Source organism: Crinia signifera, chromosome 1 (assembly GCF_055691185.1).
Source record: "Crinia signifera chromosome 1, ASM5569118v1, whole genome shotgun sequence".
Lineage (NCBI taxonomy): Eukaryota > Metazoa > Chordata > Amphibia > Anura > Myobatrachidae > Crinia > Crinia signifera.
This window is the reverse complement of record NC_139217.1, coordinates 400062942-400079681: the sequence shown is the minus strand read 5'-3', so window position 1 is coordinate 400079681 and position 16740 is coordinate 400062942. Positions and strand designations below refer to the sequence as shown.

The window sequence follows — 16740 nt, the reverse complement described above, 5'->3', positions numbered from 1 at the left end:
TAGCTCACACATCCCCAAAACATCAGCAATCCACCACCGAGTTTCACAGTAGGAATGGTGTACCTTTCATCATAGGCCTTGTTGACTCCTCTCCAAATGTAACGTTTATGGTTGTAGCCAAAAAGTTAAATTTTGGTCTCATCACTCCAAATGATTTTGTTTCAGAGTTTCTGAGGCTTCTCTCTGTGCTGTTTGGAGTATTGTAAGTGAGATGCTTTGTGACATTTGATCAGTAATGGCTTTCTTCTGGTGACTCGACCATGCAGCCCATTTGCCTTCAAATGACTCCTTATTGTGCATCTTGAAACAACTACACCACTTTTTTTCATATCCTGTATTTCAGCGGAAGTTATTTGTGGATTTTTCTTTGCATCCTGAACAATTTTTCCTGGCAGATGTGGCAGGAATTTTTGTTGGTCTACCTGACCGTGATTTGGTTTCCACAGAATCCCTAATTTTTCACTTCTTAATTAGAGTTTGAACACTGCTGATTGAAAGTCTCAATTGCTTGGATATCTTTTTATATCCCTTTCCTGCTTTATACAGTTCAATTACCTTTTCCTGCAGATCCTTTGACAATTATTTTGCTTTAACCATGACTCAGAATCCAGACACGTCAGTGCAGCACTGGATGAAAGATGCAAGAGTATTTCAGTATTTCAGGAGACCAGAAACTCACTGCCCTTTCTTTTCCCATTGATGTGGCTATACTTATTGGTTGTATAGAATCCTTGCAGGCTAATGTTACATCTTAGTACTTTATACTATTTTTGTTACATAATGTTTACAATACTTTCTGTTATGTTATTACAGGTGTCTCTTCCTTTGACTAAGGGTGAGAATAAAATTTCCCGCTATAAATTATGCCAGATGAAAATGGATAGTAGCTTTGGGCTTTAACGCTTGAGGCTATTGAATTGGACTCCCGATTTCTCCGATAGCCTTGTTAATGCCCGTTAAAGTATTGTGTTAATGGCGTTATCACACACAGATTTGTATGTCAATGTGGTTTCTGCACCGCTGAGGCAGGTGAAAAGAAATCCCTGATGACTGCTGGCTTTGGGGCTAATTGGATAGCCCTATGGAGATAAATTAGCCCACTGCAATATACCAAAAATAACTTGAATTGGACCTTTAATGTGTTGTTTTAATTTATTACTGAGAGAGAGGTTAATGTGCGGCTCTTTTGAGGATTGGATCGCCGCATACTGTGACACCTCAGCTTGCTTATCATTCTCATAAACAATATTTATCTTTGCCATTACATTCAGGTCTGTACACTATTATTGCCAGTATTCAATGTGAAAGTACGCTATGTGCAGCGAATCCTGTTTAGGATTTGCTGCACATTCGCAGTGTTCCGGAGGGCTGGAGCGTTTGCCGCCAGGCCTCCCTCTCACCCTATTCAACGCCGCAGGGGCTCGCTGCCCCTGACGGCGATTTTTAACTGCCGCAGGGAGCCGGGGGAAAATCATGCTGAAAGCAGTTCTCCATCCTAGCATTGAATACACTCTCGGTGTATCCCAGTGAAAACACCATTGAGATACACCAGCGAATTGCAGCGAGCATAAAACGGAGAACTGGCCGGCATTCACTGTTCCCTTTCGGCGAACAGTGAACATTGAATAGGGCGAATCACATTTTCAGTGAAAAAGATTCACCACAAGGAGTGAAAACAGCCCGATTCGCCGGGAAAAAACGGTGAATCGGGAGCATTGAATACTGCCCTATGTTGTGTAAGCTTTTGTTTCAGGTGTATAATACCTAGAACAAACACATTTCTTCTACCCCATGAGGAATACTAGCAGGGAGACAGGCCAATTTGTGATACAACAATAGCCATAGATCATGTTTAACACAGTGATATTTTAATTCCCTCTGGATATACAGATATAATTTACAACCATTTGGGATGTCCAATCATGTTACAATATGAAAAGGAATTGCTCAACTTGGGCTTTCAACTCCAGCGCAGGTGGTGGAACAAGAGTAAGATTCAGAAGAAGTAATCTCATAATATACATATAACCCTTTCATTACTATACAGGCAGCACAATGCTCACTCAGTGTAACGAAGGACCTGTGTGTTCTTCAAAAGAAGTCTGGCCAGGATAGAAAATGAATTCCACAATGAGCTACGATGTGAGAACATTAAGGTTTCTCTGAACAGAGTGAAGTAAGGTCAGCTTCTATCAACATGCATGAGGAGATAAATCAGGTCCTGTATAAGAACTGACAGGACAAATATTTCTCACATACTACATGCTGTATGTATACAGACATACCTTACCCAGATTGGCTTTGCGGTGTAGAATAATTATACGATCAAAGAAACCTATTATTAAGCCACTGGACATTTCAGCTTCATGTTAAAGAAAACAGAAGATCATTTATTCATATTAAAATGAAAGCCGGGTTTACACACTTTAAGATTATCTGTCCAATATGGCTGGTTGGAACGAGAATTTGGAAATGAGTAGAAGCTAATTTTTATCAGCCATTTGCTCCCAAATGCAAGAAAGGGGGGGGGGGGGGGGGTGGATACGGATTTTACCAATTTTTCTGTGCACTGCAGGGGGGGGGGGGCAGATTTAACATGTGCATTGATTTTACACTGCAATTTAGATTCAGTTTCAACACACCCGACCCAAATTTAACTCTCTCTGCACATGTTACATCTTCCCCACCTGCAGGGCACATGGTTTTTCTAATTTTGAGAACAAATTTGTACTGCGATCAAATCTGAATAGAGGCCAAAGTGTGTACTTAAAGTGTGCTTACATGACATATTTGTGGTTCCTTTCCAGACTGAAATCAAAGGGAAAAACTAAACTACACGATATGTAGTCATGTGATCTCAGGAGATTAACGTCATAACAGAGACCACTCATTTTGTAGCTTTCCTAGGTTCTGTTCTACACCAGTTTTTGTTAATCACTTCATACAGTATTGTGATTATTTCCTGGAATCACACAATGACGCAAGTTAATCATCTCTCATGGACTACAGGTAATTTATCTCCTCTATAGATTTTTAAATAGAATGAGCAATTGTTTATTCATTTGGGAAATATTAAGCGGTTCATTAAAAGAGAGGACATAAAGGTTTCACTTTTAACTTATTGTGAGTGTCTCACTACATTAATTGCATAAAATGATGTAAATCGGCTTTTGTATTCACCTTAATGATTAATCCCCTGAGATAAAAAAAATCACAAGATCATGCAACAGCCAAAAAAGCAAGTGTTGAAAACACTCATTTAGATGGACTGCAAAATGGATTATGCAGTCTTTTCAGAGGACAATAATTGAGGGCCTGATTCAGAGGTGGGCGCCATGCCAGTGGCCATTGTGTCCTTGCACGCAAAGATCTGGGAAGATCTGCGAATGCCGCAGTTGTATTGAGGCTCCTCTGCCTGCATCAGATTTGCCACTTGCATACACACTATAGGACCACTCAGGACCAGATCCTATGTTAGCACAGAATGTCCATCACAACTAAGACAAGTAGCAATGTGTACAAGGACGCATTTGCTGGCTACAACATGGCCACAAAATGTACACTATTGCGTTTTAGTAGCTGGTCTGTGTAATTACACTCTAGCAGTCGGACTCCTGCATGATCCCCGTCTTTAGGCCCAGCTGCTGCATAATCAGTAGCTTACCTATAATGCTGCTTTCAGACCGCAAAATGCCCCTTTCAGACCGCACTTTTAAAACGGTAAATTGCCGTTTTTTTACCGTTTTAAAACGGTAATGTGTGCGGTCTGAAAGGTCCAGTCCCACTTAACCGGTTAGAAAATGCCGTTTTTTCTAACCGGTTAAAATGCAGGGTCCTACCCGTTTCTGAACCGGTATTTTAGCGCAAAAATCGGCTCAGAAACGGTATTTAGGACCCAGCCAATGAGCTGGGTCCTAAATTCAGCACAGTGAATACTTAATGAGCGCTCATTAAGTATTCACAGCACTGGAGCCCCCCCCGCGCGTGTCGACACCCCCCGCGCGCGTGTCGACGCCCCCCGCGCGTGTCGACGGCCCCCCCGCGTGTCGACCCCCCCCCGCGCGTGTCGGCGCCCCCCCCCCCGTGTCGACTTACCCCGTGCCGGTATCTCCGTTGTGGTTCCCGGCACTGCAGCTCAGTATGCTCGGAAAGCACTTATGAAAAAAGTGTCTTTCAGAAAATGGCTGCCCCCCATACGGAAGACAGTTTTTTTAAACAGGGTTTCCTATGGGGCAGCCATTTTCTGGAAGACACTTTTTTCATAAGTGCTTTCCGAGCATACTGAGCTGCAGTCCACAACGGAGGTACCGGCACGGGGTAAGTCGACATGGGGGGGGGGGGGGGGGGGCGCCGACACGCGGGGTGGGGTGGGGGCGTCGACATGCGCGGGGGGGCGTCGACATGCTCTCGGTCGACACGCGAGGGGGGGGGGAGCTGCACGGAGGGGAGGGCTGAAGGCTGCACTGGCTTTGACCCTGTATTTGGAAAGTTTCCAAAAACGGGTCTGCCAGTGTCAAAAAATCGGCACTTAAACGGTAATATACCGTTTAAGTGCTGCGGTGTGAAAGGGGTTTTATCTGGCAGACCCGTTTTTGGAAACGTTTCCAAATACAGGTTCAAAGCCAGTTATGCGGTCTGAAAGCAGCATAACTGGCTTTGAACCTGTATTTGGAAACGTTTCCAAAAACAGGTCTGCCAGATAAAACCCCTTTCACACCGCAGCACTTAAACGGTATATTACCGTTTAAGTGCCGATTTTTTGACACTGGCAGACCCGTTTTTGGAAACTTTCCAAATACAGGGTCAAAGCCAGTGCAGCCTTCAGCCCTCCCCTCCGTGCAGCTCCCCCCCCCCTCGCGTGTCGACCGAGAGCATGTCGACGCCCCCCCCCGCGCATGTCGACGCCCCCCGCGCATGTCGACGCCCCCACCCCGCGTGTCGGCGCCCCCCCCCCCCGTGTCGACTTACCCCGTGCCGGTACCTCCGTTGTGGACTGCAGCTCAGTATGCTCGGAAAGCACTTATGAAAAAAGTGTCTTCCAGAAAATGGCTGCCCCATAGGAAACCCTGTTTAAAAAACTGTCTTCCGTATGGGGGGCAGCCATTTTCTGAAAGACACTTTTTTCATAAGTGCTTTCCGAGCATACTGAGCTGCAGTGCCGGGAACCACAACGGAGATACCGGCACGGGGTAAGTCGACACGGGGGGGGGGCGCCGACACGCGCGGGGGGGGGGGGGGGTCGACACGCGGGGGGGCCGTCGACACGCGCGGGGGCGTCGACACGCGCGCGGGGGGTGTCGACACGCGCGGGGGGGGGCTCCAGTGCTGTGAATACTTAATGAGCGCTCATTAAGTATTCACTGTGCTGAATTTAGGACCCAGCTCATTGGCTGGGTCCTAAATACCGTTTCTGAGCCGATTTTTGCGCTAAAATACCGGTTCAGAAACGGGTAGGACCCTGCATTTTAACCGGTTAGAAAAAACGGCATTTTCTAACCGGTTAAGTGGGACTGGACCTTTCAGACCGCACACATTACCGTTTTAAAACGGTAAAAAAACGGCAATTTACCGTTTTAAAAGTGCGGTCTGAAAGGGGCATTTGTGTCTTGCTTCCCAGCTGTATCAGAAGGCTTATCCTTTCCCAGTCATCCCGATTGAGACTTGTTCCCTGTATTACCCAGCCTGCCATAGAATCAATGCTGCTGCACAGTCCGGCCCTGTCTTTCCTGGCATGGTTCCATGGTCTGGTCCTGTACCTCTGTCCCCTGTACCAGCGCTACTCCGTAGTCCGGTCCAGTAAGTCCATTTATGCGTAACCGTCCCAGCATTTTTATGTATTGTCTTTGCAGATGAAGTTTTGAAGCTTCAACATTTTTATTTATGCAATATCTATAAGGCATTGGTAGTACTGGCCCCAACAGGTGGCCTTACAGCTCATTTAACAGGCCTATTTGAGCGGCATGTTAGACACAGTAGTGTAACCTCAAGGGATGCATTCACTGAACCTCGAGAAAGATCAGCTGCTATGTATAGAACCTGTACGGCTGCTTCTCAATACTTTCCTTTCTAAAATACTTTATGGGTAGTGTATCATCAGTAGATAAGTGTCAAATCCATGCAACATGTATTAAGAAAATCTCTACAGTCATACCACAAAGGCTATCCTCCTGGCTCATGTCATGCTCTAAATATCCAGATGGTAAAGCCTACTGAAAATGAAAAGGACTACAACATAAATGGTGTTCCCAAAATGGAGCGGCAACTGTGCAAATCCAGGATCATTGACATATATATATAGTAATCGCTGGGATTTCTCACTGATTCAGCATTTTGCATAGCTGTATTAAAGTTCATGGGAAAAAGCAATTCATACCTGAGGGATCCCTTACTGAATCCCATAAGCTCCTATGGGCTGATGTACACTGTGAAGCAATTACATATTGGCAACTAAAATGAAGACATCTTGCAGTCAGATTGGCCATGCATCATGGCCGACTGGATGATATCACCAAACACTACAGGAGTGCACAGATTGGCCACACACACATTGAATGATCCGGCCGATATGTCGTTCTGATTTGTCCAGCAATGACATCGCTGTTTATTTTTTCCCCAGCAACAATACAAATAATGTGTTGGTAAATCTAGAAAAGAAAATGAGGGCTACAGGACTTATGGTGCGGGTATGGTCTCATGAAACTCAATTGTAGCAACTGTACTGGCCTCAAAGTGGATTGAATTTTATTGCTATAATATGTGTAAATGAAAGCCATGCGCCAGCACAGGGATCAGTGCTTGAGCACTGACTGTCCCTTGTGAATTCCTTCCATATGTTGGCCCCAGGAGGGGACAATTTATAAATGTGCAACCAGCATATGTGCCCCCAGCTAGCTTCTCAGCGCATCCTGAAGGAAAGGTCCTGTATGACCTTGAGACGTTTATGATGCTACGGCACATGTTTGTGTGAATACACCTTTTGAACTAAGGAGGTGATTCTAATCTGCTCGCTATTATTGTGAGTTCGGCCCCGTCCAGATGGTTGTGGGATTGCACATGGTCTTTAACCACATGTGCAGGTCCCCATTTGCGAGCGGCTTGGGCGACGTGCATAGTCGCCAAGCCGTTCGCAGGGATCGTGGTGGGCGTCAGCATGAGTTCTGTGGGTGGGCGTCTGACGTCACTGGGCATCAGCCACCTGCCCGTCTTCATCCTGGCGCACGCAAGTAAAAGTCAGTTCTCACTGCTAAGCCAGGAGAAATTATTCGGAGGTCACGATCATTGAATGATTTCTCCTGCAGTGGAGACATGTTATGAAAGAATTATAGATAGAATTATGAAAGTCAACCATTGTTATATGGCAGTGTAATCTTACTGTGCCTTAATCTCATATTAGGCGAGTCCCACAGTGTTTAACAGAGTTATGACTGCTGATGTGACTAGAGACTGTGATCACTGTAGGCCCCAGACAAAGCAATGTACTGGGATCCCTACACACCCATTCACAGGAATAAATCAAATTAATTATAAATGACCCATCTTGTAGTCACGCTGTTTCTTCACATGCTTCCATACAGTGAATGGCTGTCAGCACAGTTCCAGCTATCCACCAATCAGCATGCTAACAGCCACTCACTGTCTGGCTGCAGGCTAGGATCCCTCACTGCTCTGATTGTGTGGAACTTAAAATCCCAACAGCAGGGCAACATTCTTATCTGCCTCCCAAGAAGCTTAGAGGGCACCAGCCTGTGGGAGGGGGGGACGACAAATACCTTCCAGTACACCCCTGCTCAAAGACCTCTAGAATAGTGGGGCCCCAAGCCAGAACTCACTCGGCGATGTGAAGGCCATGCGGAGAAGGAGGCCTCTGATGACGTCCAGGAACGCCCAGAAAACACCAGCGGTATGGTATGCCTCCAAATGCCCGCAGGGTGTCAATCACTCATTCGATAATCAGACAGGCTGCGAATCGCCCAAACGGGTCTGAACTGGCCCCAAGGTTTCAAAATAAATAGATAAAATTTTATGTTTCTTTTTTGATATTTTTACAGTATACAGTATTTTAAATAGGCGTCCTTAACCTAATTCCATCATTAAAAAAGAGAAATTACAATTTATAAGCATTTTGTGTAAAAAATACTGTATTCGCCAGTCACAGTAAGTGGTTAAGCATGCTCGGGGGAAATGCCTACAGAGCAGTTTACTTCATAGAGAACTCTGCACTGACGAAGGATTTAATGCTGGAAAGATGAAAAGGAAAGGTGATTTCCGATTACTTTATCTGCCATCGGAGTGCAATCAGCTCTGGAAGGGACCTTCATTGTCTGTTTTGCCAAGTACTTTGAAATAATTCAAGCTACACAATAATGTTTTGCCACAACTGTCTATTAAACTGTCAGCAGAGACATTTTCAGCATGAAGCATTTGTGGCAGCCCAACTGAATGAAGCCATAGTTCCTGGAGTGGTTTCAGGTCACAGCGGAAGGACACACTTTTCAGATGTGCTTTGTGATGATTAATAACATCGAAGCTTAGCATGCATGATTCACACTGCTTCATTTAGTTGCTGTTTTAGTGAAAAGCTGTTACAAGGGACTAATAATAGATAATAGTAGTTTGTCACACAAAGCATCCGGACCAGAATAAATGTATGAACAATTTACTTCATCTGTTATGGGGCACTCAATCTCTATCGATATTTCCAACAGTGAAAATATTGCCAGTTTAGTATTCAATCCTGGCCAGGACTCGCCATCCCGGCCACGACATGCCTGCTACAGACTCGTCTCCCTATGAAGAAGAGTCTGTATGGTTGGAAACGGCTGTAGTTTGACGAATTTGCGGGATTTCGGTGATCCACTGACTTTATGATACTCGACAATAGCAACATTGAATACCGACTGTCGAGTTGTTATCAGACGCCAGCAAAAACGGCTGGGATTTCTACTGTCGGGACATTCCGACAGTCGGAATCCCATATTGAATACACCCCTATACTTAGTGTTCATTCTAGCACTTGCCATCTTTGAAAACATATCTAGTTCCTCTTCCCTGCCTGGGGTGTCGCTGTCTGCTGAAGTGCTTTTTGCACAGTGTGGTCTGTATATCAACACTGATATGCAAACCAGAACTGTACTAGAAACACCACAGCAGACAGTGACACCCCAGGCAGGGAACAGGAACTACATGGGTTGGGGGGGTGCTAGAATGAACACTAATACTGTAACTCCATTTATGAAAGGGATGTACAGGGAAGGGGGATGTTGACAGTCATAATGCAGACACCACAACGTTATCTGTTCTAAATGCCAACATATGTTGACACTGCCTGCATGTCAATATTAGGGTTCAGCTGGGGTTAGGGTTTGGCATTAGAAAGTGGATTAGGGTAATAATAGTTACTGGCAGCTGGAATGCCAAAGGTTGCCAATGTAATCTGTCTCTTGGCACCAAAAATGGCTGAAGAGACTCGAATGGCGTTTGACCTCCCGTAGAGGATGCAGAAGAACTTGACAAGTACTCGTTATACGTATATACACTAAACTGAATTCAGATTTGGAAACCAATCTGGGTCCATTGATCAATTTATTGCGTAGATTGAGGACAATTAATGGTGAAACTTATAGAGGGTGAAAATAAATATGGCAACAAGGGGGGTTATTCAGAACTGATCACTGAGGGATGATTTGGCAGAACCTTGCGATCTGATCGCCGCCAGATAGAGGAAAATAATCGGCGGCTAGCTGCAAATCCATATGCAACTAACCCAACATCTCGTGATTTTTTTAGTCAGTGTCTAGTCCTGACCCTTCCACAACTCTGTGATAAAAACAGGCTGATTGAGGCTGGAGCTGACCTCACAGACCCTCCCTGAGCACACTTGGGAACACCTGCATTTTTTCTGACTCTCCCAGAAAACGGCCTGGGGATAACCAAAAACAGCAGCTTCCTGTCAATCAATTTTCGAATGGCTTGTGAATAGAGCAATCGCTGATTTTTGTCATCGTGTGTGCTAAGGTGCGTACACATGCGCATTCTTAATAATCGGTTGCCGCGCAAATTCGCACAGCAGCGACCAAGTATATATAACACCCTAAGTTACAGCTTTAGGGTCAGTTTGACATCAAAAGTGATTCAATGCAGAGATTATTTACATATAAAAGGTGTGGTATATTAGTCACGGTGACAGTGAGAAAAGGTTGACACAAGCAAAAGGACACATGAAAAGGTTGACTTGAGTTTTTCAATTTTTTTGGTTTCAATGTCGACACCTGAGCACGTGGACCCCAACTTAGTGTACTGCGTCCCCTAGCATGTCTCGCATCACGCACAATGCTTCGGGTCTCGCGCTGACAAAGTTAAAAAATTTTCCCGTGTTGCCCATAGCCATGTTTGCCCATGCTGACTCTATGCATGTCAATCATATGTTGTCACCCTATTGACTGCAGACTTGCCATCTGGATTCCAAATTGAGAAACCCATTTAAAGGAATTTTAACTCAAACTTGTAGTTAATTTTTTCTGCTAAAAGATCTATTTTACAATGTAGTAACAGAGACAGACAGGTTCATATCTGCATACATACGATTCCTGAGTTACAGTAGAGCAACATTGCTAATTTTTCTATGCGATAGGAAGCAAAATGCGACACGATGTGATCACAATGTGCCACCATTACAAGCTTCCGACGCCATTCTGATGACACATCGCCATTCTGACGACACATTGTCCACTGCACTTTGAAAAAGTAAAATAATTAAAAAAAAAAAAATATCACACTTGTAGTTCTGCCAGAGGCTTTTTTAGGTGTTAATCTGTTGTTTTGCTGGATAAGAGGAGATGCAATGTAGCGCTGGTGCATCACCCTGTGGGGTCAGCTATCTGCAGATGAAGAAGTGTTGTGGAACCTTTAACTTATAAGATGTCAACGAATGCCCTGAAGTATATTATGCTGTAGCTAAGGGGTAAGTGAGAGAGCTGTATCTTTTCATGCTGTCAATTCTGTGAATGCAACAGAAGAACCGAGTCTGTGCCCTGTAGCTCATCATCTCTCATAGACACTTGTTTCTGCACAGATAAGCGCCGAGGAGAATGTTCTGTCTAGAAAATATTGTGCTAAAATCTGAGTCCAGGAAACCGTGTCAATGCTGCAGCGGTAATGGAAGTTTCCTATTTGCCTAAAGCTTATGGCCACGTATTACTTTTACTTTATATGTACAAAACAGACCAATTGATGTATATAAAATATATAGTTTGCGGTCTGAGCTCCATAACACTCAGACTCCATTGTGCATGCGCACATCAGCTGAAAAAACCATAGCTCAATTCAGGCCGCAAGAATTCCTTATAAGGGAGCTGGTGCATTGTCTTGGTGGAAAAAAAACGGTACTTGTGTAATATCTGGGCGCCCGATTTTTTAATCGGGTCGGAAAAATCGGGTCAATCAAATCACATGCAACCAAATGGTCCCTCACACCCGATTTTACATTGGGTCCAATGTTAAATGCCCCCCAGACCCCATTTTTCATTGTATAAGCACCCTGATGGTTAATTATGTGAAATTCCCCAAGATTGTTAACGGCACACCGCGATCAACGCCAACCCGAAGCGTGGCAAGCGCAGCGAGTCCACGAGGGGCGGCGGTACGCGTCCTCCGACCTTTTCAACTTCACCTGTCATAGTTCCTTTACAATTGTGCTTGCAGTGAGGATGTAAGGGCAGATCGATAACCAGGAAGTGACAATTTTTTGGAGGTAAAGAGGATTGGTGGAAAAACATAGGCGTGTCATAGCCATGTATCTGACATAAGATGTGAACATGTATGCAAAGAAAACATGGCGCCTGCTTCACTACTTCCACGACCAGTCTGCTTAGCCTTAAAGTGTGTACACATGTATCGATTTACTTTCGATTTTCCCTATTCCACCCCTTTTCGATTTGCTTAAACATTCGATCTGCACTTTTGCATTCAATATCGATTTCGTTTATCAAATTCAATTTATAGTCAAGGTACAGTGTACACATTCGATTTTACTGAATCAAATTAGATATTTCCTTGCCTGCACGGTATTTTCGAGAAAACGGGAGTGCGCATCAAATCGAATGGGCATCGAAAGTGTCTTAAAAAAACATTCAATTTCGTTTCTATAAGCAAAATCAAATCGAAAACCTGTCAAAATCGAAGCGTGTGTACACCCCTATAGACCTACTCCGGCAGTCAATTACAACGGTTGCCGCGTATGAGCTGCAAATGTGTCCGCATATTACAAATGATTTGCAATAGCACCGCTGAGCGTCTCTTTATATTCCATGAGCAGCAGATTACTTGCTAACTATGGCAGTTTTGTAGCCTAAGAAAAATGAAAATGCAACTGAATTAGCGAACAACTCTGAATAAGGCCCTATGCAAACGTCCCTGCACCCTTACTACATTTAGGGCCTTATTCTAGTTCACTCTTTCTGACAAATTTCTTCTTAATTGGACAAAACCATGTGCACTGCAGGTGGGGCAGATGTAAAATGTGCAGAGAGAATTAGATTTGGGTGAGTTATTTTGTTTCTGTGCAGTGTAAATACAGACTGCTTTATTTTTACACTGCAATATAGATCTCAATTTGAAGAAAAACCCACCCAAATCTAATTCTCTCTGCACAAGTTACATCAGCCCCACCTGCAGTGCACATGGTTTTGTCCATCTAAGAAAGATTTTGTCATAAAGAGTGAACTAGAATAAGGCCCTTACTGTGGTATTTCCATCTACAGCTATGTTATAACTGCGTAGCAGCAGGCGTTTTCTAATTGCAGCTAAATACACACAACAAGCTGAAGTTTAAAATACAATCTGAAACATATTTTGACCCCTTAAGCAGGGAAGGAAAATAAGCTGCCCCCAAGCTGCTGTTGTGTTACACATCCCAGCATGCCCTGATAGCAAAATTGTAGTAGGGCATGCTGGGATGTGTAGTTCCACAGTAGCTGCAGGGACGATTATTGCCCACCCGTGCCTCAGAGTATTGTGCTGTGTAAAGTAATACAGGATGTTAAATCTCATTCCAAATGGCATCTTGCTGTGCTGATTTCCATGCAGCAGGATGCAGTGAGGAGAAGAGACAGATGGCAGCATTCAAACTCATAAGCCAGAAAACACAGTACTGCTATATTGCGCTGTACTCAAATTATTTTAATTTCTAGGTGCAAAGCCCTTTAATTGCTGCTATATACCACAGAAAATCTTAAATATGGTTGGCCATGCTTATAGAAACATAGAATTTGACGGCAGATAAGAACCACTTGGCCCATCTAGTCTGCCCCTTTTTTAAACAAGTTACCTCAACCATATTTGATCCTTATTTTTTTGTAAGATATACGATTTATAAAGATATTAAAAAGCACTGGTCCAAGTACAGATCCCTGGGGTACTCCACTTGTAACCTTTCCCTCCTTTGACTGTACTCCGTTTACTACAACTCTCTGTTTTCTGTCCTGCAACCATGCTCTTATCCATTCAACTATCTTAGAATCCAATCCCAAGCTTTCAAGTTTATTTAACAGTCTGCGATGTGGGACAGTGTCAAAAGCCTTACTAAAGTCTATATAAGCTACATCTACAGCCCCTATCAAACACCAATATACTGTATGTCCCTTTTTAACAAAAATAAAGATTACCTACATTCCTAGAACCCTGTAGCCCAATATGGTATAAACTACAGGAAGAAAAAGAAACTGCCCAGGTTATCATCAAATATGGTGATAATATAGAAGCACCAACCTATTTGGGGAAGGGGGACAATGACGACAGCTCCTTCTCTGGATCCATACATCCCTGTATCACTTTTAATCCAAAAAGGGTCTCTCCAAAACTCATACACTGGGTCCTAGATTGGTCTGTTTTGTATTATTTTTGTCTTAGCTACAATTCATGAACATGATGAAAACTATCCGGATTGCCCTGTATGACTGAAGCCCAGTTTTCCCTATCGGCCAGCACCAACTGCATAGGCCAATAAGCACCCAGCAATGATTGGCGTTCCATCTGGCAAATGACACATGATAAGAATGTTAGATTTGCCCATCCTGTCTGTTTATGTTCAGGATCGGGGAATAGGGATTTCTAAATATTAATATTGATATTTCCCAACCCAGCCTTCAGAGGGTCGGGACATTACAGCATTTTATTGCTTTGTATGGAAGCTATGTGCACATTAATCTGAAATTAGAGCCCAGTTTGATCTTGCAGTCCCACAAAAAAAAAACCTAAGAAAAAATGATATACAGGTTGAGTATACCTTATCAGAAATGCGTGACTACGAGCATTTTGGATAACGGATTTTTCTTTACTTTACATACTCCCTGGTCCACTGGTGGTCCCCACAGCGGCCATTGGGCTCATCTTCAGAGGTATCCCCGATCTCAGGGATGCATTGCGTGGGTGTGTTGGTGACGTCATGATGTCACTGGCTCACCCGCGCAATGCATCCTTGGGACCAGGGATGCCTCTAAGCCTCTAAAGACTAAGCCGAAGGCTGGCGTGGACATCGGGAGACCAGTGACTATGAAAACGGGGGGGGGGGGGGGGGGACCTACGGTTTTTTGAATATTTTGGTTTTCGGATATCCGGACACCCGACCTGTATTTATTTACATTTCTTACAGTGTACATATAACAAGCAGCTATACACAAATAGACACTACAGACAACTCTAAATATATAGGCTGGATCAGAAAGACCTGGTTTCACACACACACTGGATAAATATGCCTCTATTTGTATGTTATTTTTATTAGAAAAGCATTGTGAAGTTTGTAAGTTGTTTTTATAATTTGTGCACAAGTTTAAAATAGAAAAAATAAGCTTATTCATGTATCTATGAAGCCATTAAAAGGGATACGGTCATTTGGTCTACAGCATCTTGGTCGACACCATTAGGTCGACATGGGGTTAGGTTGACAGGTCATTAGGTGGACATAAGCATTAAGTCGACAGTGTCTAGGTCGACGGTCAAAAGAGCGACATGGTTTTTTTTACTGTTTTTGAGCCGACATGTGCCGACAGGTGGTATATCATGCCCTACCATCCACTTTTACACCAACATACTTACCGCACCAGGGTCCAGCGCTGTCCTCCCTCCAGCAGAGCCAGCTCACCCCACACTGACAGCGGGGTGAGACGGCTTTCTCTGGTGCAGATAACAGCTTCTGTAACGCTGTCCCAGTGCTACAGAGGCTGCTAGCGTCTTTGGCTTATGCGTCTCCATGGAGACGCATAGCTCAGCCAATCATGGAGATGCACAGCGCTACAGAAGCTGTTATCTGCGCCAGAGAAAGCCGTCTCACCCGCTGTCAGTACGGGGTGAGCTGGCTCTGCAGGAGGGAGGACAGCGCTGGTCCCTGGTGCGGTAAGTATGTTGTTGTAAAAGTGAGGTGTGTGTGTAATAAAGTTAAACTTTTCTGTGTGTGTCTTTTATTTTAACATTCCTTTTTACAAGTGGACTACAAGTCCCAGCGGGCCCATTAATGCCCCACATGCTGGGACTTGTGGTTCTCCAAGTCCCAGCATGCGGGGGAGGTCTGCTGGCACTTGTAGTTCACCTGCACAAAGCAATGTTAGGAATTACTGTTTTTACACTATCAGGCCGGCGCCCACAGTCCACGGACGCCGGTGACAGACCTGGGCTTCAGCCCTGGACGGGTGAAGCCTGGGAGGGGGGACCCCTTTATTGGGGGGGTCCTTACTCCTCCAGGTACCCCGTCCAAGGCTGACCAGCCACGGTGCTCATGTTTCAGCTGGGGGACCTTATGTAAAAAGTGTCCCCTGGATGTGTCATGACACCGCGGGCTGTTGGAGCTCACTGCTGGTTTCAAAATATGGGGGACCCCCAGAATTTTCGTCCCCCGTATTTTTGGAACCAGGACCGGTCCAAGAGTCCGGGGCTGGTTTCAGAAATACGGGGGACCCCTATGCTTTTAGTCACCCGTATTTTTGATCCAGGTCCAGCCCAATGAACCCTGGGCTGGTTATGCTCAGGAGGGCGGAACCCACGCCATTTAAAAAAAAAAAAACTTTTACACATTTTTTAAGACAGCACCATGCACAGATCTCAATGATCTGTGCAGGGTTCTGGACAATTCGCCTGTCAGAACCTGGTCTGCATGTGTGTCGATTTTTAGACACATTTTCCCGAATTCACATCTTATTAAATATGCCAATTGTATACTTTTCAATGGGAAAACATCTGGATGCGAGTTCCGGCGCAACAAAAAATCACACTTTCAGAATGTGTGATTTGACAGCAAAAAACGTGTTATTTGCCATTTTTGCATCTCATTAAATATGCGAATTTGTGAAAAAGTGCGTTTTCTGACTTTTTTTTGCCTAGAATTCGCAAAAATTTAATTTTCGCATTTCATTAAATGTCACCCAGGGTGTCCTATTCCCTCCAATCTCATATTTCTCACATCATTTCCTCAACCTCAGTCATCCTTATTTAAAATGATTTAACGTTAGAAAGAAATCCAGCTAAACAGTATAGATGTGCACCAGTAGAAAGAACGCTGCGATACAAGGTGTGCAAATGCTTTTCAGACGCAGGAAGTAGAGGCTGCTTTAGCATGTTGCTCACAAATTCTGGGGAGCTTTATTTTTAAACCACACGTTAAGATAGGATGAGCGCCCGTCACTAAATCTGCCCACACATTTACAAGTGATTTGCCTACACTGCAACATGATTCTGCCAAGAAGCAAAATA

At 44.2% G+C, this 16740-nt stretch overlaps 1 protein-coding gene across 2 annotated transcripts in view; it reads right to left on the bottom strand.

Annotated features, from left to right (window-relative positions):
* Positions 1–16740, bottom strand: part of EPB41L4A (erythrocyte membrane protein band 4.1 like 4A) — a 223892-nt gene that overhangs the window by 149327 nt on the left and 57825 nt on the right. The gene's annotated exons all lie outside the window — the stretch shown is intronic.